The sequence below is a fragment of the Protopterus annectens genome, chromosome 2.part1, assembly GCF_019279795.1.
Source record: "Protopterus annectens isolate FY-2018-M chromosome 2.part1, PAN1.0, whole genome shotgun sequence".
In the NCBI taxonomy this organism is placed as follows: domain Eukaryota; kingdom Metazoa; phylum Chordata; order Ceratodontiformes; family Protopteridae; genus Protopterus; species Protopterus annectens.
The window spans coordinates 1,244,752,340-1,244,774,838 of record NC_056729.1 but is presented as its reverse complement, the minus strand read 5'-3'; positions in this window follow the sequence as shown (position 1 = coordinate 1,244,774,838).

The following is a 22,499-nucleotide window of genomic DNA, read 5'->3' as shown; positions in this document are numbered from 1 at the left end:
GTACATGTGGAGGAGGTAAGTTGGGAGAGTGAGAAAGCATTTGTAGACAGACAAGACAGCAGGCAAGGTCAGTGTGGGACAGAAGAGGGGAGTAATTACCTTGGATGGGGAGGGTGTTGTGGAATACTATTGCCATTAGCATCACACATGGCAGCAGTGCAACTCAAGGCCTCACCCATGGGACAGTCAGCACTGCTTATTCACTGCCCCTGAAGTGGCAGTGGTGGACATCGGCATCTGGGGTGGGGCTGCCCAACAGGGTTGGACAGCATGCTCTCCATCTGGTGTAGCCATGCACCAAGAGTTGGGTGCAGCAACCCATGTACCATACCTTGCAGTTCCTTATGTGTGATAAAATCACCCCCTCCACCTCTGCTCCCAGAGTGGGGCCCATCCCCAGCCTGTGAGGCAGAACTACCCAATGCCATGGGTAGTGCAGGGGCAGCAGCGGGGTCACCACCAGGCTGTGGCCCAGACATACTGGGTCCTGGTATCACAGCCAGGGGAGCCAAGGTATGGTGATTTCCAGGAACTGGCCTACCTTGTCATGCTGTAGAAAATAAATATAAACTTAAGGTTAGAATAAACTTAACCAAACAGATGTTAGTATTAACATTATAGAACATAATAATGAGTAATGAAATGAAATATGCAGGATTATAATAAGGATAACAACAGTAAGTAATGATAGTACAATTATTTTAAAGGCAAACCAATATGAAATTATACATAAGGCCAACATAACAGGTTGCTACAAAGTGTATATTAATCTGAAATCATAATAATAAATAACATTAATAAATTAATGAAGAGAAGGCTTGGGGTGTGAGAGAGAAAAATACCACTAGTAACTTTGCAGATAATAGTACTACACAGACTACTACTACATACCTCTACATATCTACAATGTGAGTTGGGAGTACAGTGAATGCAATTACTATATAGATGATGTTGCATGTACATAACTCTCAACCTGTTAACATGGGACTGTATGGGCCAAGCTGTAACATATGGTGGGATGGAGGCACACCTACTGGGTACAGTTGAACACAGTGTACTCATACATCAGTAGCAAGGTGTTCTGATAACCACTGAATTGCTTTCCAAGAAATGTCATTTATCTGATAACCAAGGACCAGACATATGGGGCATTACTCACTGCATTCCAAAAATCATGACAGTTGAGAGGTATGTTCGTGTACACTGCATAGAGTAGACAGACGTGGAATATTTAGTTGTCTACCATGGGATTAGAACCCACAAGCTGTGACTCCAGGAAAAATGTGCACTGAATTTCACAACTGACTACTGTCAGATAGAACACACATTTAGTGACTAAAGGTATACTGCAGTTATTTGAAAGAGTCCTTATCAAAGCACAGTCATGCATTAAACTTTACTGCTAATGCACCTTAACATCTGGCATTTATACATGTGCATATCTGTCCAGAACTTCAGCAATATTACCCATATACCTTGTTCCTCAAGTGGGTGGAATACACAGTATTATTTGTCACAAAATGGCCAGACCACAGACTTGAACCTTACTGTGGGTATTACACTATATTTATCAGACAGTTTTTCTGCATTCTTTATTCATGTCCCTTCTAGAATTGACTGGAGGCAGGTTAGAACACACGTGCAGTGAATAACAGAGTGCTGCACATCCATTTGTCTGAAAATAGTACATTTCACGGCACCTTCACCCCTTAAAGTATATTAATTACTGTTGCTCCAAGTCTGGTATGTACAGCATGGATAGCTGTGTCAACCCTCTAAGAAATAACCCATAAACCTTGTCATTACTTGAGTGCAACCTACAGCATATATCACACATTGAGCAGAGCAGAATAGTGACCCACTGTTAATCTGTGTAGACCCTATCATCAACTATTGTTTGAATGCTATACCACAAAGTACTGCATATTTTGTTGATTTAACTTGCTTTATCATTTCAGGTAGGCAATGACTCCTTCTTAAACATATTACATTTCCCAGGTATGCCATACTCGACTGGTACGACTGCATACTCTATAAATAATTTATTTTGAGTGTACATTATGCCTTAAGTTATTATTTTGAAATTTCTTTACTTACCACACTCACATCTCATCTGGTCAGCCGCCCTTTATGGGACTGGATATTGCGAGTTCACTCTTCTACAGCTGTTGTAAGAGAAGCAAACCATTATGCATACCAGTTTTGCACATATTCAGCTTGACCATTTCCACAGTGATGTCAAATATACTTACATATCTGTGAGGTCTGCCCAACCCAAGCTTCTTGGACTCAGGTGTCCAAGGTTCCTCTCTTTCTCTGCTTTAGGCCATCATAGTGGTGATGACACTGCTCACCAGTGCGGGGGGATACCAGTAGCACTAGTAAGTTCCCTAGCCAAATTATCCTCAGACTTACATTCTGAGCCATGGTAGTCGCCCTGCAGCAGCTGGGGCTCATAGTACCTGACCAGGAGCCCAACAAACACTCTGGACTCCTGCACATCCCAGTTCTGCACCCAAAAGCATGGTCCCTCACCAACACCACCAGGCATATTAGCAGCCAAATGAGAACTCTAATGAATGGTGTGAAATTCCCACCTATTGGCCTTAATATAGGTTGCATTCCCACACCTACACATCATACTGTAACTTTCAAAAAAGCACAGCATTGCTTAGCATCATGCAAACTCACACCGTGTTTAAGCAGAGCTTAGCAATGCGCAAACAGGAAAAACACTGACCTGGTTTAAGCAGTGCTTAGCATCACACATCTTAACTAAATGTAACAATTTTTGTATTTTGAATTAAACTGACGTTTCAGTCACTTGCCACATTTTCACATCACTAAATGTAAAAGGAATGACTGCTCAGGACTCGAATCCGGGACCTACTACACTCTAGGCTGTGACTCAACCTATGTAGTCACTTGAATAATACAGACAACCAGTCTATCTTAACATATACTACTAAGGTGCCATTTGGCATTTCTAAGCACCATGCCACGTCACACAAACAGGCAGACATAACAAAAAAAAAAAAAAAACAATCAATTACATCCAGTTTCTATTTTTAGAGCTACGACAGGTCTGTGGTATGTATGTATAAGTGCAGCTCAGCATCTCTAGGCACTGCGCCGTACCACACAAACAGGCAGAAATTAAAAAAAAAAACACACAATGGATTACATACGGTTTATATTTTTAGAACTATAGCAGATGTCTGGTATGTATGTATAACCACAGATAGGCATCGCTAAGCACTGTGCCATGCCACACAAATAGGCACAGTAAAACAAAATAAATAAATATTTCAACCATAGCAGAGTACATTAGATAGATTATTGTCCTGTTTTTACCATCTGTCCAGAAGCTTTCTGGACAGACGATAAGTATGGGACAGCCTGTACACTGCTGCTTACATGGATTCAATAGCTTTGTTACTGTGATCTCCATCAGCAATGCACTATAATTAATATGTATGGTGTGCTGCTGAGGAGGAACCATGGCTGTATACATGGATACATTCTGTTTAGGCTCTACACAGAGCCTACATGGCTTTCATGGAATCCTGGGGACAGAGTCAGCAATAGGCTTCAAGTCTGCAACTAACTTTCAGAAGCTGCAGACCCCACAGAATAAGATCTCTCATTTTATGGTAGGGTACACAGCAGATGGCATGACAAACTAGCAGTTCTAATCCCGGTTATGTCCTGCCTAGTGTAGGCTGCAAATTTTCATGCAAGCTTCAGGAAATGCAAACAATAAAGAATAAAAACTGCCAATTTATGTCAGCAACAGCCAGGAAACAAGTACACTGCCTCTTTGTCCAAGAAATAAGATGGTTTCCCATCAAAGTTTGAGTCACAGTCACCGTACTCACCAGCAACATACTCTACAGACTACTAAATCTGGATCACTACAAGTCCATACACTAGGTGGTCACTGCCAAGCAACCCACTAGGTTATTTAGATCATATGAGCTATCGTACATAATTTTTTGCCATCCCGCACTCTTCCCTATTCTATGCAGATAGACCCTTCTTCTTCTATGGCCCTGTGATCCACAACTCTTTCCAGCACTATTTATCAGCTACCCATTCTGTACTCTGTCCACCTTTACCAGCCAGCTGAGATGTTTTATTCAGTAAAGAGGTGCACAGCAGCTATTACCTAGTGTAATCCTCACTGCATTTTCTTTCACTATTTTTGTAGATTTGCATTTGGTGGGGCTCTTAATGGTTTAATTAAGACAACACTGAATACGTCAATCGAGTTCATACTTAATAACATTCACAGTGATTGCCTGATATAATCCTTTTTACTTATATTATACCATTCATTGCTAATGATACAACTAAGTATTTAAATGAAATGGGCTTGAACGGCCCACTTTAAATAAAAATAAAAAGATAGGCAGATGGATAGATAAATAGACAGATAGGCAGACAGACATATTGCAAGGCAACAAGATTTATTCCTAAATTAGGAATCCATTTAGCAAGGCAATAACTTTTATTCCTACATCTGGATTCCAGAAAAAATCATGGTATGGAAAAAGCACATCAGAAATCTAGAAAAATCTAAAAAAACAGTATGGAAAATTATACAAACAATAAATGCTATGGTACAACCCAAGAGAAGAACTCCTGAGATGTTAACTTTACGGCAAAACAAAAACAAACCAAAACCTGTTCTGGTGGTCATTCACCTGGATGTCAAAGATTCAGAACACCTCACAAAGAGGTGAAGCTCATTGGTAACCTGACTAGATTTCAATCATGTATTACAAACTGCACTGATTAGTCTAAAAATTAATGTTGCTTCCATCTCCATTGTCAGGGTAGGCTAAAACACAATCCGAAATGCCTGCTCTTCTTTTTCTCATGTCATGAAAAATACTAATAAATGTATACAATCATTATACAAAAGAAAAAATAGTAATATAAGTTCAGTCACGATACAAAATTGATATAGTATGACTTGGTTTTAGCAGTCATTTAGACAGTTTTGAAGATTTAGAAATGACCTGACTCAGCATATGTCATTTGTCTTCACAAATGAGGAAACCGTAAGTCCAATTAGAGAGTCCAGCACAGTTGTGTGCTGAATCATAGTACCCCCTACACTTGTGCAATGCATTCAAGGTAGTTATTTTGTTTAATTATTTGCTCATTATTGAGAGAGATGACAATTGTTCGCAGGTCTCCAGCACTCTATATGTCAAAACATTCTCACTGACTCACTGAATAAAGTTTATCATCTGTAACTAGGTTTAGAAAAATGACAGGTTCAAAGCATCTAATTATAACACAGTTTCAAAGTAACAGTATTTTATATGAAAATGAATTCTGAAGACATCTAACCTTATCACTGAAAACCACCAACTTGTATTATCAACTCCAGGTTCTACTGGCCTATTAATGTTGAATATTACGGAACTTATTTTATTCAATCATCTTAATGTTGTCTTATTCTTGCTCCAGTTGCAGCTCCGTCATGATTGTATACACCACTCTCATTACAAAAAACAAAAGGTTTATGCAGTTTAACTATATATAACTGAAAGTATTTTTTTAATTACAATTGTACCTTGTACAACCAGCCATCTAGCTCAAAGATACTAATAAGCTAGCAAAGATTAAATCACACATATTGGCTCTTAATTGAATCTCCGTTGCTTATTCCACTGAGAATGGTGTGTCACTAGTGAAACTATCCAAAAGAAATAAATGCTGTTCTCAGGTGCAGAACAGCAGCAGATTTGTGTTTCTTAGGCAGGACCTGCCTGCACTCACTGTATATGTCTCTGTTTCTGCTTTTTGGGGGGTGGGGCAGAAGAACAAAACTAGGAATATTTTTTTTTGGGGGGGGAGGGTTGTTACAGCAATAAAATACTGGAGTATGTCAGTAATTCTAACAAAAATGGATATTTTACCATAAATGCGAATGGCCTCATAGCTCATTTTGTGCAATAATATCCAGGTATGGTTAGTCTGAGTTACATGTGCCATATGTCAAAGCCTAAAAAGAGGTACTTTTAACACAGATTGCTAGTATGAGATATTGCTTTAGCCTAGCTACACAACAGACCATAGTCATGACTCTAGGGTATTCTTATGGTGGCATACGACAGTACCTGAACCAAAACAGGTACCAATATTACCAGGGAGAACTGACATGGCAATAACAGTTACAGAGCTGAAAATGTTTCAATTATAGGGGGCTAGAAGCAGGAATCATCAGATCAAAATATGAATATGGTAAGGACATGTAAGCATTGTGAATCACACAATTAACTCAGGTAACAGGATGAGTCAGAAGGCCCAAGGCCAGGTCACAGTGCTTGATATAGGCTGCTGTCTGAACAACAGGAATCAAGGGAATAAATTAAATATGGAGGCAAATCATAGTAGGGAAAACAGACATCTATGATACAATGAAACACCATAATAACTGAGAAAATAGTGTTTTAAGACCAAAGGTGTAGCTAGAAGTACCAGATTTATACACCTAGCTCTCAAGATGTTGTCCCCTCCCAAAATAAACGCCTTTTGTTATGAACAGCCTGAGGGTGCAAAGGCAAGACATCTGACTATGCCACCAGTGACCAGACTTCATGAATGGACTTGAGTTGCTGGAATCGTTGGTGGAGGGGAGGAGGCAGGATAAAACAGATGATGGCTAGTTCTCCTGTATAAAAGGGAAGGGTAAAGGTTATTACTGCTAGTTTGTGCAACCTGTTGTGAAAACCAACAGACATAAATGCTAACATTCTTAAAAGAGGAGTGACATGATATTGTGTTCTGATGGGCAGATGCACACACCATGTGGACTGATGTCACTGCATATCATCTTCTCTGTTAGAAAACTTGACTGTCCACCACAGCATGATATCTCCCAGGACCCAGTCTGTTGTTCCCCATAGGTTCTCAACTCCTCTGCTCTTCAAATATTGGAACAAGACTGACTCCCTCCATAGATACAAGGGCCCACCTGGTGAACAGATGTGTCTAGTTATAGGGATATCTGCCATATTCAGGTATTTTATTGCTGTAACACCCCTTAAAAAATCTCAGTTATTATGGTGTCTCATTGTATCACAAATGTCTGTTTTCCATACATGCAGAATGGGGGTGGGTGGGGTTGTATAAAAACAAAATAGATGCCCTTTGTTTCATAGCATATAGCCTAAATAAGTAATTAAAGATACAGTGAACATATTACAGTTTGTATACTACAACCCTTTAACTGGACTACTGGTACTGCAGCTATCATATGTCAGTGTGGACACATTTATGTTTTTGCCTGCCCACTTGGTCTAGTTTTATGTGTGTTTAACATTTTGTCTGTTTAGTGCTTTTTTTGGTGAGAATGCTTAAACCTCCGAACGTAAGCTGCATGCCATAGCTTATATGATGTATGCCTGGTGAGCCCCTGTTTAAGACATTTTTCTATTCAGAGGAAACAAAAAGACTTTTTGCAGTAGATTCCTCATGTAAGGTTCGGTTGTCTGACAGAGTACACCACAGAAAATGGTTCTCCTAGTATTCCATGACTGGAAGACCACACACTTTAAAGTAAATTGTCAATATAATTCTACAGTGAAGAAGTGGTTATCTATATCTACTTCAGTTCTCCTATTACATGTAGTACAGTATATCTGATTTCTATCCACATCAGTTCTCCTATTACATGTAGTACAGTATATCTGATCTCTATCCACATCAGTTCTCCTATTACATGTAGTACAGTATATCTGATCTCTATCCATATCAGTTCTCCTATTACATGTAGTACAGTATATCTGATCTCTATCCACATCAGGTCTCCTATTACATGTAGTACAGTATATCTGATTTCTATCCACATCAGTTCTCCTATTACATGCAGTACAGTATATCTGATCTCTATTCAGATTGGGTCTCCTATTACATGTAGTACGGTACATCTGATATCTAGCACATCAGGTCTCCTATTACATGTAGTACAGTATATCTGATCTCTATCCAGATTGGGTCTCCTATTACATGTAGTACGGTACATCTGATCTCTGGCACATCAGGTTTCCTATTACATGCAGTACAGTATATCTGATCTATATCCACATCAGGTCTCCTATTATATATAGTATAGTATATCTGATCTATATCCACATTGGTTCTCTTATTACATATACTACAACATATACTGAGAAATAAAGTATGGGGTACTAAATCTGAACAAAAGTCATTAAAACAACCAATTCAGATGGTACCACCTCAGAGATTTTCTCTAAGTCTTTGTATGCTTTCTTGCAGAATTATACACTATATACTAATTGTAGGTCTGCCTCACTGAAAGAAAGGGAATGTACTTACAGTGACACTTGGTTAGCAGGTAAAAGTCAAGGTGAGGCACACCTTTAGGTGAAGAAACCCCACAGATCATTAAAGTGATTTGCAAACAATTATTTTCCTACATTTGCACTATGATTTGTGTTGTCTAAAAATGTCAAATAGCATTTTTTCCATTGGTAAATGTTTGCAGCCTGTATTCAATTAAAAAAAGCCAAAAAAGCAAAATATCCAACCTAACAAACTAAAACAATGGTTTGTCTGTGTGACCTTTAACTCATTGTTTTAGTTTGTTAGCTGGGATATTTTGCAGATGCCCTAATGGTTATGGACCTCAGCTGGGTACAACAATCCTGTGTTTCTAAAGGTCAGCCACACAGTCCACGTATGCTATGCTGATGAAGCCATAAGAAGGCTGAAACATGCATGTCCACAGTTAGTGGGGTTTGGCTTTATTAGCTTGAATTTGTCCATAACAGACTTAAAAAGAAAAAAAGTCATGGGCAACCAGAACTGCCATATAGCTGAAACACTTGATGTCCTTAAGGGGTCATTTGCATTTATCCCATATACCTCTAACACAATAGATGTAAAGACTCACACAATGGAAACTCTAGCTTGCCTAGATTTTTCTTGTAGATTTTACTCATTGGTTTGTCTGTCTGACCTTTTTAAACTCAAGAGGTTAGGTATAAACCCTTATGTCACCTAGTAGATTGCCAGCTGACTCACAGACAGAATGCAGGAAGTTAGAAATGGAGAGTACACTTCTTCAAAGAGCCCAGTCACAAGTGGAGTCCTTCAGCGATTGGTCCAGGATCCATTCCTTTCTGGTATTTACTTCTCTGAAGTCAAGGCCAATATCAAAGACCTCTGGCTGAATAAACTTGCAGATAAATGCAAATTAAGAAAAGTCATAGTATCCCCACTGACACAAATGTTTTCTAGGAAAGGCTGACACAAACAAATAACTTGTGTCAGAGACATTTACTAAAACAAAACACCAAGAATTGCATAATAGTATCCTTTGCCTTCCCTGGCGACTACCATATTGACAACACACTCCTAAGAGTCAACCTAGCAGTTAGAGACTTGAGGACACACCATACCTTTCAACCTGGACACAACAAAAAGCTGGGCAAATGCCCATTAAAAGTAGGTACATCTGGCCAAAAATTGGGACACTGATTAACATTAAATTTGCATACATAATCATGTAACCCTAGCAACTCCACTGGAAGTGTGGGATAACAGCATGAAGATTGAAATCACTAAATGTTGCTAAATAATGGCAGACATGAATTTCAGACTTCATATCCATCAGAAAATACATAATAATGCAAAACCTGTTATTCTAGCAACTATCGGAGTCTACACGAGCAATATTTAAAATCTGTACCTATTAGGCCTTTGTCACACCGTTATTTTAGGCTTTGTCCAAATTTCTTGATCTGAGAGATTGAGAAGTATGTACGTAAGCAAGCCACTTCAACAATCACAGCTATTACCCCCAGGCTGGGCTCATTCTTAAAATCAGACTCTTCAGATATATTTCACGGCTTACTTTGGCATGCATTCCCCACCAACACCTAATCTGCACTGCACCTCAACCCAGTACCCGAACTACCTCACACAGCTCGACTAGTGCCACTGCCCAGCCATATTCTAACACAGTATAACAGACGCAATGCAATCTATAAATACCACACCTCTTGTTTAAACTGTTTACCATGCATAGCTCTCAACCTTCCATCTCCAAAATGAGGAACACTAGCCCTTATAATGTGAAACAAATGGGCAAAATGTGGAACACATACTAATAGCTTACTAACAACTTCAACTAGGAAGGCCATGGGATGGTTAAAATATGCTAGTCTAACTTATAAAGAAGAGCTTTTAATGAATTAATATGATTCATTTCTATTTACCATGGTTTTTACTTAAAAAAATTCCTAACACTGAAGGTGTGTCAGACTCTTTCAATGTGGAACATTGAGGAACTTTGAGGAACATAATCTTTTTAAGACCCCAAATGAGGTACGTTCCTCGTAATGAGGTACACTTGAGAGGTATGTTACCATGGTAGTGCACTGATCAATCACCAAGTTCAGACTCAGCCTAGCTGAAATAGAAAACATTTATTAAAAAAATACTGAAATGTAAGCAATAACAGTGTAGTTCACAGACTATTTATATAAAACAACTGCTGGTCAGTGCAGCAAAAAAGCAATGTGGCTGTTTACTGGCAAGGTAAAGGTACTCACACTTACTCCAAAGAAAAATGCTCCCCCCACAATCAGGCTGCACAAGCTCTGCACTGGCACCCATTCCAGTTACAGGTGTCTTCCTCTCATTCTGCATGATTCAATGTCTGCATTGTCTGCATTATATGATACTATGCACAGCCCAACTCTGCATATTTACTCTAACGCTTTGCCGCTTCCCCGTAATTAAAAATATTAAAAAAGGCAAAAAAGACTGTTTTGGTAGGAAACAGAAACACCTTCAAAGTCTTAATGCAATAAAGGAACAAAGTGCTTATCAAAATTACATTAAGACTTTGAAGCTGCTTCTGTTTCCTACTACAACCGATGTCATGTCACACATCCCAAGTTACGACGCCTGTTACCTGCAGATCCACCCATCACTAAGTGGCAGCATATTACTACTGGACTGCTTATGTGAACACCACGAAAGTAAAATATGAGAAGGATTGCATATAACTTACCATCGCATCTAATGTGTGCACTCTGCAGGCAGTATAGGTTTTACAGTTCCAAGTTCCAACATTCATTTTCTGGTTTCCAGAACAAAATGATGGCCAGGACAGTTATTGAAAGAAGTAATAGCCCCATCTAGGCCATAGCTCTCCATCTCCTAAATGAGGAGTACTGCCTCTCAGAATGTGGAACAAATGGGCAAAATATGGAACACCTTCTAAAAGCTTACTAACAACTTCAAGTAGGAAGGTCAAAGGACGGTTAAAGGGTGCTACTTTATTCTTATAAAAACTTATAAAATACTTATAAAACGTTTTTGTGACGAATTAATATGATTCAGTCCTACTTATCATGGATATCAGTTTCAAAAACTCCCAGCGCTCAGTGTGTGACATACCCTTTCAATGTGGAACTTTGAGGAACATGTACCCTTTTTCAATGTGGAACTTTGAGGAACATGTACTTTTTAAGACCCGAAATGAGGAACGTTCCTTGTAATGGGGTACAATTGAGAGGTATGATCTGGACAGTTTGATGTGCGGTGGCAGATATTTAGTAAACAACTGATTGACTGTCTATTCGCCATTTGCACAACTCGGCTTTCTCAAATTTAAAATTTCCACTTCCTTTACCAATTTTTTTTTTGAGTGCAAGTCAGAGTAAGATTAGATAGTATTTCCCCAGCGCTACATAGGTCGTACACGAATATAGTTTATTGCAGGCTATCACTGAGACGATTCAGGTACCCATAGTTTTATTACTAAAAGTGATCATCCTACGATAAACAACTATTCATCATAGTGTTATAACTGCTCCATTAAACTTTTACATTTTGACTGTAAATGCATTTAGATTTTAATGTAATTATTGTAATTTAAATGATTTTATTTATTAATTTACTGCTAATTGTCTGGTGGTCTGACTTAACTGGCTGTGCTGAGTCTATGTGTTGTAATCTGACTACAGAAAGCAAATCAACCTCACAATAAGTTTCCCCCTCCCACTGCATTGTCAGAAAGTGGGACCACATGACTCATAATCAGGAAATACTTGTATATGTGTGAAAAATCACTTATTGTTAAGGAAGCATACGTATTTCAAAGTAAAACAATAATGTTTAAAACAGTTTGGAAGTTAAATAATGCTAATCATAACATACAATATTAACACTCATTTGAACAGTGCCAACAGCTTATTTTTAAGTAGTTGTCTTTTTAGCATCCATCCGTTCTTTAAAATACTGACACAGCTAACATGTTTTCTTAAACAAAATGAGCCATATCCTTTGATATTGGCAAATGAAGTAAAGACGCACCACATTAGCAGAACAGATTATTACTATTAGGGTTCAGATATTATGTTTCTTAAACTATTAAAGAATTAATCTGCTAATGGATGGCAAAAAGGGTATCTAGATTTGAAAATCCAAGTTCTCAAACACATTTGGTATTCACTCCAAAGGCACAAGACATTCTCTCTTAAACAGAAGTCAGGGGTCAGCCATGGTCTCACGACACTGATATCATCGCACACGCCCCTGCATGTTGATGACATCAGCTTACGTACTGCTTGGACATTTCCCTCTTTGTGCCTACTGGTGGAAAGTTTTCTATATGCAATACAATTCTTTCTGTCATGATGTTGCTGTGTCATCCTAGACCTTCATGTCTTCTGTGTTCTACTTTTCCAGTGCCAATAAACTGGTTGTTTCATTAAGTTTAAAAGCTGATTATTTCATTAGGTTTAAGTTTTCTGTTTGTTCTTATTCTTTGTACAAGTATTTTTAGGCTCTGCTTCACTGATTACGCCTCCCTATGTCCTCCGTGTCCTCTTCCCAAGCATTATCTTTGACTATGTTAACTAACTCCTGCACTGTGATGGCCTTTGGCTGTATCTTATGATGTCACTGTTGGCCTAAACAGCTGATCCACTATAATTAATCTGAAGTATAACAACCCATAACAGCAGTATGGATGAGTCATAATCCTGTTGAAAATGCAGGTTGCATATGTTACTAAGCATTTACATGCTTATTCTCACACCCCCTAACTTATAACAATGCCACAATCACACAACTGTGTAGAAAATAGAAACATCCTTTAAGGTGAAAAAATGCCTCACAACTGCAATCATACAGTAGAGCTAATAAATATGAAAATGTTCTGGAGTATTATCATCTGGGTATCTGGAATCAGGAAGACTATGTCCTTGTATTTACTATTCATCAAATAGTTGTTCTCTTCCTAAACAGCACTACTGTATTTCTTCCCAAGGAATATGTGATGTTCACACTATGTATCTGAAGCACTTTTCTGAGATTTAAAAAAGTTCAGTTACAGATTTGCTGTTCTGAACTGTTTGTAAGTTTCTTGGAGGCCGAGGGAAGTCTCTGTGTTCATCAGTGGCAGTGATAAACATTGAGCAGCCTGCCTGCCCCTGTGGGAGTGGTTACTGCCTTGAAACTGTAGTTTTATTGGCCATTTTGGGTCAATTCCAAACTCCTTGATCTCCCTCTCTTAAAACCCTCTTTTGCGCGGTTTTGCGCGTTTTTGCGCATAGCGCAACATCGGGCAGTGCCGCCTAATTGGGTTTAAACTATTCCTGGCTCCACAAAGTCTGCTCTTCACTTTTCCCTTAGAACTGCTCTATCTCTCAAATTAAACACCATATTCTCATTCTAAGGCCCCTCACTGGTCCAAATAAGTAATCTTACAAGTTAGCACTAATAAACCAAAAGCACTACTTACTCTTATACTCTCTACGATTACCTTGTCCCCTATTGGTCCATTTTAATTCAGTTCCCTATATTACTCTAGCATGTCCAAAGGTCAGTCAATGGTTTCCTCTCCAGTCCAGCTGGTGAATCTGGGAATTTTGAGGCAATGTTACAACTGTCTCATGTACACGGACAACCCTCTCCTCCTCCAAACAGGTTCAAATATATGTGAGAGATGCAACCATATAGCCAAACTGGAGGCTGAGCTCTCTCATCTCAAAACTGGTGTAAGCAGTCAGGAGGAGAAGGCAACCTCACACAACACAATTCCAGTATCACATAGTCCCACCACAACAGCGAACCAAACGCATAAAAACACAAAAACATACTCGGAGGCTCTAAATAAAAATCTACCTAAGCAACAGAGACCTCCAAAGCAGACATCCAAGCAAACGCTATCCCAAAACAAAACATGTACAACACATAGCACACAAAGTCAGTGTGCCAAGCAGTCACAGCCCTTAAGGCTGAATAACACACCTGATACCCTTGTAATAGGTGACTCTATTGTCAGACACACTGACGTCCCGCTCACCAGGCTGAATAAAGAGAAGGTCACAGTGAACTGCCTGTCGGGCGCTAGGATCCACCACATAACGCAAGCACTCAGGTCACTCCAAAGCAAATACAAATATGACTCAGTCATTGTACATACTGGTGTGAATGACCTGAGACGTACATCCCTCAACTACATGAAAAGAGACATAGAGGAGCTCTCTGATCATGTAGCCCAGGCCGGTATGACCCTGACCTTGAGCAGCATCTTACCCTCACCTAGAATGATGCCACAGTATAAAGACAAAATGATCGATTTTAACAATTGGCTAAAATTTTGGTGTCATTCAAAGGGGATCCAGTGTCTGTCAGCCTGGGATGACATGCTCGACAAGCCACGTTGCTTCGCTAGGGACGGCTTGCACCTGTCACCCCTGGGCTTTCGGATATTGGCAAAGGCTCTTGCCAACCCCATAGTGCCTTTTTTAGGCAAGGCTCAAAAGTCAAACCCACCTCCATAGACAGCACAAGGAACAAGAAACTAAGGGTAATGCTGCTAAACGCCAGAAGTCTTAACCTAAAGATCCATGCACTCTAAGCTCTCCTCAGTATGGAGAACATCGATATCTGTGCAGTGACAGAAACCTGGTTCAAGGCTCCAGAGAGCACCTAAGCACTACCAGGTTATACCTCATATCATGCTTTTCGGCCCCAAAACCCAGACCGAACCACAAAAGGAGGGTGAGTTTCCATATTTATCAAGGATATCCATATCTCCAGGTTAGTGGCAGTGCACAAAGTATCGGAGACCATCCATGTGCATCTGACAGTGGGCAGGACTGCTTTTCAATTTATAGCATCCTACAGACCACCCTCTCAAAGTCAGCAATCCCACTTGGCTTTCCTGAAAACATTGGAGAACACTAAGATCTCTCCAAACACCATTATATTGGGCAACTTCAACTACCCAAACATAGACTGGGAGCATTACTCAAGCCCCAGCACCTTAGCCCAAAGGTTCCTGGAATTTATAAACTCAAATGCTATGGAACAACTTGTTACCACTCCCACAAGAGGGAAAACATACTAGACCTGATCATTACCAACATGGGGACTCTATGCTCCATACCAGAAGTATATCCCTCATTGGTAAGATCAGACCATAAATTAATTTCACTGGATATCCACATCCTGACCCCACCCCCAGCCCAGAAAACCACAGTGAAAAACTTCTCAAAAGCGAACTTCACACTTCTTAAAACTGAAGTGGAATCCTTCAAGGCCCCAGGCCAGTGGAAACTACGGCCCAAACTGCAGAATCCTATATAAACGCATTCTACGGACATCTCCAGGAATGCATGGATCATGCTATCCCAAACAAAATCAAGACCCAATCACCCAAAGGCAGGCGTCCAGTCTGGTGGACCCCAGCCATAAATAAACTGTACAACAGAAGGAGGAAGCTACTACATGATAGAGCAAAATCCCTATAAGGGAAGGCGTACTAGCAAAAAATTATGATCCCTCATAAAATCCTCCAAGGCCAGCTTCGAGAGAAAAATTGCACAGGACACTAAAGACAATCATAAGGCTTTTTTCAGTTATGTTAGGAACCTGGGATGCAACTCCCAGACTTGTTCCGAGTTGATTCTAAACGACAAAAAATACACTGAACCCACAGACATCGCCAATATCCTGGCAGACAGGTTCAGTGCAAACTTCTCCACCCCCTCCCCCCCAATAGAGCAAGTATCTATCCCGGCAGAGTGCAGCCTCCCAAACATCTCTGATGCTCAGGTGAAGGCCGCCGTCTCCAAAGCAAAAAATACTGCTTCCATGGGACCAGATGGCGTCCCGGGTTGCATCCTACATGAACTCCAAGAAGAACTAATCCCTCAAGTAAAACTGCTGTACAATCTCAGCCTCACTACAGGATATGTGCCCAAAGAATGGCGTACAGCAACAGTGGTCCCACTTCACAAAGGTGGCGCCTCTGTGGACCCTGAAAACTATTGCCCCATAAGCCTGACTAGCCTAGTATGAAAGGCTATGGGGAGGATCATCATGGAACTCATAAACAAAGACATTGGGGACCTACAGACACTAGATCCTACCCAATTTGGCTTTGTCAAGGGCAGATCCTGCTTTTTGAACCTGGTCGACTTCTTCGAAACAGTCACCAAGGCCATAGATGAAGGGAAGGTAGTCCACACAGCCTATCTGGACCTCGCAAAGGCATTTGACACAATACCCCACTCGGGCATCATAGATAAGCTATCCAGCCTAAATATAAACCCCTATGTCACAAGATGGGTCGCAATCTGGCTCAAAGACAGAACCCACAGAGTCAGAGTTGCTGGAGCCATGTCAGACTCAAAACCGGTCACAAGTGGCATCCCACAAGGTTCTGTCCTGGGACCTCTCTTGTTCGGTATTTACTTTTCTGAGGTACAGGCCAATGTGGGAGGACTATGGCTCACCAAGTTTGCAGATGACTGCAAACTGGGTGCCATAATCGACTCTCCAGCTGACACAAACATCCTTCAAAAAGGTCTCGCAGAGACGGATAACTGGTGCCAGAGCCATGGTCTAAAGCTAAATGCCAAAAAGTGTATAGTCATACCCTTTGGCAAAAACAATGTGCCCACAAATTACCACATAGGTGGTAACCCATTAAGTACAGAGAAAGTAATTAGGGATCTGGGACTCAAGTTGATAGCAATCTCTCCTTTGACAACCACATTGCCAAAGTGGTTAGAAAGACCTTCTACATAGCCCACCTCATCATGAAAGGATTCACATCTAGATCAAGAGAGGTAATCGTGCCTCTTTATTCATCCCTCATCAGGCCCATCATAGAATACAATGCCCCCTTTGGGATGTACCTTACCCGACACCTGCAGCAATTAGAAAGAGCCCAAAAGTACCTTACCAGGAGGATCAAGGGACTCAAACAGATGCCATATGCTGCTCGGTTAAAAAAACTCCAGCTCTACTAAGTTGCATACCGCCTACTTCGAGGCGATCTATGCCTGTCATATAAATCTATGTCCAACCCAGAATTAATGGACATGCTCCACCTCAGTAAATCTAAATCCCTTAGAGCCACGCACTCGAGGGACTTGAACCTCAGTACAGAAATAAATAGAACATGCTGGAGGGACAGATTCATAACCCAGAGGCTTCTTTCGCTCTGGAATAGAATTCCAATTCATGTTAGGCAGAGCACCCCACTGACTCTCTTCAAGAAGAATCTTGATGAGTGGATGGGGGATCGTAGGTTTGTCCCGGGGATTACTTCCGTGTCACTATTAGACAGAGGCACAGTAAACTAAACTTTAAAAAGGGCACAGTATACTCAAATCAAGGGGTGGCGTAAGCCAAACACAATCGGGCTAGGCTTATAAATGCCCCAGGGCAGATAGCCTAGTATGAACCTATGGCTAGCCCTATCTGCCTGTAATCTAGAGATGTGAATGATACTGTCCTTCAGGAGGGATCCTTTACTCTAGCTAGCTGCTCCCAGGGCTTTTAAAGCACATAACTCTTACTGCCTGCACCATGAGCATGTGATAGAAACTACCTAACTGTCATAGAACTTAAGCAGGACTTGCACCATGAACATATAATGTAAACTGCCCTATCTGTCATACAAATGAAGTAGGAGTCACCTATCCTCAAATACAGACACACTTCCACCATTATCACACACATGATGATGGGTGGCCACATCCCAAATGCAGCACAAACCTACCCCCACCCCATGTAACTCTCTGCAATGTTGTGGTGCATCAGTTACCACCTTAATTGTGTGTGCTAACCCTATCCCTCCCCTAACCCTAACCCCATACCTTACCTTTTGAAAAAACTTTTCCCCAACAGTACAACTACATAAGACACTTGGACATACTTCTCACACACAAAACTATTCCCTTATATCAGCAAGAAACTTTATTGAAGTAAGAGTTATGATGCTGTTGGTGAGTAACATATTAGCACATTCTCATTTGGATGATACTATGGTGTGTGATAATGTGGTGAGTACCCAGTAAGTACATCCTTGAAAAGCCTTTTAATTCATACTGTATTATGACAGTTTGCTTAATAATCTTTTGCAGTAACTAGTTTAACTAAAAATGTTTATGTCTCAAGCCACTTTCACTGAAATAACTATCATAGAAAAAATACAGAAAGCCAATGCTTTTTTGCTTGAGGCAAATTTCCCTGCATATTTTATTTAAATATAGTAACTCCGCAGCCACAAATTAGTGGGAAAGAACAAATCCCTTGCAAGTGAAACCCCAAAAGTTATAGGAAGGATAGAGCAAAACTGGGCAGCTACCCCAGATGTTAGTGGTATACTTAATGCTTTAGAAGATGTTTATTAGTCCGTATAAATGTTGAAAGCTGCTTAAATGACAATAGAGGCTTAGCAAAGTTGTTTGATACAATTTAACATGGAGCTATTATGTAACCATTTGCTTCATTCTTCAACTGCAAGAGAACCTTTTTTTTTCCTGGTATGCAGCTATTCCTGAGAAAATTTTTTTTATACTTGGTCCTTATCTTTGAGGATTTTTTTTCTTGGTTGTTAATTCAGAAGTGGAGGGTGACAAATGGGATTGCTCACTGCTGCAGCTCTGAGCAGAATCCATTCCAGTACTATGTCCACAAAATTCCACTGTAACAAAAACTGATTACACTGTAAACTAAGAAGTGAATGTTATGTCAGAGCACTCATTCAACAAAACTGAATAAAAATCAGAATTAACAAGAAAACAAACTATAGGCACATAATTTCTTTCAGTAGGGTTTTCAAAATAAAATGTATTTCTGTTATATATTCAGTGGTAGTTGTTTACTAAAACTGGCTTGTTACAAGAAATGACTTTACAGGAAGATAATGAGGATGGTAAGGAACATGTCAGTGACAGTGGATTGGAGGCAGATCAGCAGAGTAGAATAGAGGGTTAAGACTGTGCGGCTAATCAGTTTCATACTGCAGTCATAGGTTTGATTCCCTTAGTCTCGATTTGGGCACTGTTAGACCACGTGTAAGTAATTTAACTGCAGAGTGCTTCTGGGTTGCTCTGAAAAAAGAAAAGCATGTATGCTAAGTAGGTTTACTTGCTTAACCATTAAAGCAAATAAAAATAATTATTTGTCACTGCTGAAATTTGTTTTCGGATTAAGCTGAGCTAACGAGATAGTGGTTAAAGCTTTGGTAGTCTGCCCTTAAACTCAAAGGCAAACATTCCCAAAAATATCTTGTTAAAATTGGCAAATCTGTGTTGCCTATATCTGTCCATTACTTTTATGTGTGCTGTAGTTTACAATTCCTCCCTATAAAAATACAGTTACTTAGTCAATTACAAAAACAATTTGCACTATAGTATTTTATTTTGAATAAAGTAACAGCTTCTCTAAGGGTACCGTGTGAATACATAAGAAGTATAGACGTCCATTCTTCTGATGAAGTCCCCTGGTTTTGGGGACAAAAGCACTCAATATTCTATTTAATAAAAGTGGGTTTAGTGGTTTTTGGATCATCTTTTATTTCTTTTTACCAGTTTTTTAAATTTTTTTTTAAGTATTGAAGTCCAACATGAAAGTCACATCAGCTCCTACTTATGAAAGTAAAGTAGGCAGAGAGTGGCAAAAATATACCAAGACAGGAAAAATATATAACCTACCACTAAAAAACTTTGTGTACCACAGCATTTTGAATGTACTGATATATTGCCATAATTTTTGCATGCCAAAATGTCTCAGTCATTCTTATTTTATTGACTATGCATCTTTAATTACTACCACTACAGTTCACTTCGAGTGTAAGACAATACTCAACATTAGCAAATAATTTTTTTATGTTATTTAAGCTTCTAACCTCCTCAGATATAACCTGTTTAATCCTAGGTTACACACAAAATTATTATTGATCAATCTAGTTCCTTCTGAAGCAGTTTACAAACATAAAGCAATTATAAACTTTTACATTGAAACATAAAGAAACTTTAAAGAGGACAAATCTGTACTCCTATAACAGTTTGGAGGCCTGTTTACTACAAGACTATTGGAATTTTATTTATTTATTTATCTATGCTTATAGGAAAAGTTTAACTGGGATATGGTCCTTTTTTGGCAGAGGCCTGGAGAGAAAAGCTTCACATTTTTGACACACACACACACACACACACACACACACACACACACACACACACACATGCATACAATCCAGTTACATGATATCAGAAGGAATACAAAATACAGTAAACATACATGAGAGAGAGAAAGTTTTATAATAGACTACATAAACATCATTTAGAAATAGAGCATGTACATACCTTGTACAGTGTTGATATTGTATTGTATAGTATTATATAATATTGTTATATCCATTTGATGAAAATAATTCATATCCATAGAGGCAATATTATAGAAACAACATTGTTTTTAGAGTACTACCATAAAAACGTACCCCCACAGTTTTAAATAGAATAAAGAGAAGTATGATTAGTGAGCCCTCACAGGTATGAGTCAAGACCATATTCAACAAGTACCACAATGCTTTTCCCACCAGCCTGGTTTTAAAACACAGCATCACACCACGGAGTTTCCTTTCTTTGACAGAGGATCTCAGATATTAATGTTATTAATACTTTAGCCGCAGTAAAGATATAGTAGCACAGTAAGGTCAAATGTATTTGAATAAAAATTATTAAAAACTCAATGAGCCGCTAATTAACACAAAAAATTGTCTGGTAGGGATCTTAGCCATCTTTTTTTTTTGTTTGTTTGTTTGAGTCATGCAGAGCTATAAATATTGAAACAGCAGGCTGCTTCAAAATCTGGAAATCTCTCCCAAACCTCATATATAGAAAGAAAAACAGTTTCCTTGCTCAGAGAATACAAACAAATGATTTGTAAAACAGTATTAAGCATGAGACTTTCAACTCTAGACTCTTTAGATTAATTTCATGACAAATGAGTATAAAAATCAATATATTCAAATGAAACTATGAATTTTAATATGTCGGAATATTTTCTGTGCATTATTCCAATTTTATATTTTATATGTGCTGTCAAAGCAAACACAGGTGTCTGATTATCAATGTAATTTTTTAGGAGAAAATGTAAAAGCCAACATTTCCATTACAATGAGGTAAGGTGTGTTATGAGTGAAATCACTGTCTTCAAATATCATCTAGGAATAACACGGGGTTCTTACCAGAGCAAGAGTTCGCCGAGTATCTGATGCAGGTATTACATGAATGACAGAACTCTAGGTAAAGCTCATCACGGATACTCTGCCTCCCTCCAAATTGCATGCTGCAATTTGGAGGCAATACTCCTGACTCAGCAGTCAATAATAAAAGTATAAGTAATTTCTCACCTCCTCAGTTCTTTTACATTGGGTCTATAACCACATTTTCATAAAAAGGATTTTAAATAAAATAAAAACATAACCAAATGAAAGAAAACAATACAGAGATAGCTGTTAATGACTTCAGCATTCTGTATAAGTGATCTCAATCAAGAAAACAGACGAGAAGCTGCACTGCTAATGAATAAATTGCTCTTAATTTTCTGGTAACATGGTAGTTATTTAATATAGAAGTCCATTCTACTGATGAAGTCCCCTGGTTTTGAGGACAAAAGTACTCAATATTCTATTTAATAAAAGCGGGTTTAGTGGTTTTCGGATCATCTTTTATTTCTTTTTAACAGTTTTTAAATTTTTTTTTTAAGTATTGAAGTCCAACATGAAAGTCACATCAGCTCCTACTTATGAAAGTAAAGTCCAACATCTAGATGATATTTGAGTGCAAAACAAAAAATAAGCAACAAGGTTTCATTCAAGTACATAATGGCAAGAACTGTTAATTCAGAATGCAACTGTGAGTCCAGTAATGCCACACTTAAAGACTAGCAACTAAATTTCCATATGGAGCATGATGCACTGTTTAGTACCTGATTTACCTAAACCGCACAACTGATAACTCACATAGGCAGAGAGTGGCAAAAATATACCAAGACAGGAAAAATATATAACCTACCACTAAAAAACTTTGTGTACCACAGCATTTTGAATGTACTGATATATTGCCATAATTTTTGCATGCCAAAATGTCTCACTCATTCTTATTTTATTGACTATGTGTCTTTAAGTACTACCA